We start from the raw sequence: 2,542 nt of genomic DNA on the forward strand, positions 1-2,542 counted from the left end.
TCACTGTAAGACAGGGAAAAAAACCAAACAAGCGCATAAAACCTCCACAAAGACACACATTACACTGTAGAGAGGTTGGTGCTGGTCTCTTCTCACAGGTAATTAGTGACAGAACGAGAGGGAACGGCTTCAAGCTCCAACAGGGGAGGTTTAGATTGAACATTAGGAAGGAATTTTTCACTGAAAGAGTGGTCGGGCATTGGAACAGGCTGCCCAGGGAGGGGGTGGAGTCCCCATCCCTGGCTGTGTTTAAGGGCCGTTTAGATGCAGTGCTGAGGGACATGGTGTAGGGGAGGACTTTGTAGAGTAGGGGAGATGGTTGGACTCGATGATCCCAAGGGTCTCTTCCAACCTCAATGATTCTATGATTCTATGATTCTTTTAAGCAAACTGGAATTAAACGCCAAAAATTCTGACTTCCATCAGCATAAACTACCCCGGGGTACAATGCGGCCGAATTTAATCAAAATCTACTGGAAAAGAGCAACTGAAATTAACACAAAACATTTCAACAAACACAAATTATTCATTTTAGTGCAACTATTGTGCTACAAATTAGGCTGTATAAAAGGAAGCTGATTTAATCAGGCACAATAGTTTGGTTTCCATCTGTTTACAAACAAAATACATGAGAAAAGCCCTGATTGAGCAAAGTCAGGAAACAAAATTAGCAAGGTGCTGACGTCAGACAATGACAGCATTAAGAAAATGGTAAAAACAGCCTTTGTTCCTTACCAGGTTTATCCTGGAAAAGCAGAAAAAAAACCTTCAAAACGTTTCTCTATCAACTTATACCAAAAGCTAACGACAGGAACTGCAGTTACGTGAAAATAATGACTTTACTGGCTATTTTCCTGTTACCACTGAAAAGAGAGGGGCCAGCTCTCTGATGCAAACACAGCAAAAAGAAAAAAAAAAAAAATCTATCACAAAACGAAGGCATCTCTCTGCTCTTCCTGTCCTAAGTGCTCCTCTTCATCCTGTGGTTGTGTTGAGCGAGGAAGAATGCGCAGAGCAGCAAGAAACTGCAGACGTACTCAGGCTTCCCCCAAACCCTCAAATAATCCCTGTGCATGTAACACACAGCTCTACAGCCCTTACCCAGCAATCAGCAAGCACTGGGTTTTCCCTACACTAGTGATTTACCCGAGTTCTCAGTTTCAATGCAGGCATTCATTCCTGAACTGACTCTTCACTGAAAAGCCCCGAATAAAAGCTCAACGTTCCACAGAGCAAGTAGAAAAGACTCTCCTGAAAAAAATATAAATCCCTTCTATTTCACAGAAGGAGGGCAAATAGGTCGACTGACAGACAGATGAGGGAGACAGATAACACTGCTAATTCAAAGTTGAAAAGGTTTGATGCAGGCATTGCAACTGCATTTGAACCTGGGGTTTTTTGTGGCTGTAGGTGGTCTCCCCTCCTCCCTTTGCTGCCTGAAAATTTTTCCTGTTTTTAAGGCCTAACTGCCAGCAGGCAAACAGGAAAATTAAATGTCACCCAAATTCCACAAAGCAAGCAAGGTTAAATACTGACACCTCCCCATGCACACCTCAGCATCTCCCTGTCACTTGTAACAGCAGTAGCTGCGTATGTTTCCTTAAAAATATAGTTTGGGCAGGGTTGGGGTTTTTTTCACTTTACAGATTTTGTTTTTATTTTGGTCCTCTATGTGCAAGATGAAATTTTTGGGCTTACATTTGAATGATTAATGGACCCGAACAGCACTTGTGAAGAGCTGTAAGAGAACAGAGTGGACTGCAGCGTGCTCTAACCCCCGCTTTCCAAAGGCTGCTGCTTCTGAGAGGCATCGATGAACTCCTTTTTGACTTGGGGAAAAGAAATTTAATTCGTAGCTACCCAGCAATCCCATTCCTACTCATAAGCCTACTTTGAGAACCTCCCTGCATCACCCTCCCTGCCACCAGAGCATCCCATCGCTCGCCGGGTGACAAACCCAGGTGATTTCTGGAGACGTTTCCAAGCTCTTGCTCAGTGGCTCGAGGAGGATGCGCCAGCGGGAGTTTGTGAGTTCTGCTGCCAAAGCAAAACACCAGGACCCTCGGGAGGGGGAAGGCAGCCAGAGCCCTCACCCGAAAAATCAGTTCGCCCCGAGGCGGAGGAGCAGGAAAAAACTGCATTTTCATTGATGGAGTCGGGGGGGAACAAACAGATTAAAAGCATTTAGCCTTTTCCCACAAGCACTAAGTCTAAAAAAATAGCTCAATAAAGGTGAAAGGATGCGGGAGGAAAAGGAATACAAATCCGCAAAACTCGGTTTCATTGTGAAATGGGCAGGAAAAAAAAAAAAGAGGGGAAAAAAGAAGGAAAAAAAAAAAAGGAGAAAAAAAGCCCCATTTCAGGCCGTTACTGTGTGGGAGACAATAATTTGGAGTTTTTCAAACAGACATCCGGGTTTCTGCCGCAGGTTAACGGGCTCTCCCCACCGCCGGGGGCGGACCCAGGCCTCCCCCGCGCCCCCCGCCCCGGCCCGGGCTCCCCCCGCCGGTCCCCGCTGATGGGGAGGGGGCTCCCCGCCCCG

Source organism: Calidris pugnax, unplaced genomic scaffold (assembly GCF_001431845.1).
Source record: "Calidris pugnax isolate Ruff unplaced genomic scaffold, ASM143184v1 scaffold281, whole genome shotgun sequence".
In the NCBI taxonomy this organism is placed as follows: domain Eukaryota; kingdom Metazoa; phylum Chordata; class Aves; order Charadriiformes; family Scolopacidae; genus Calidris; species Calidris pugnax.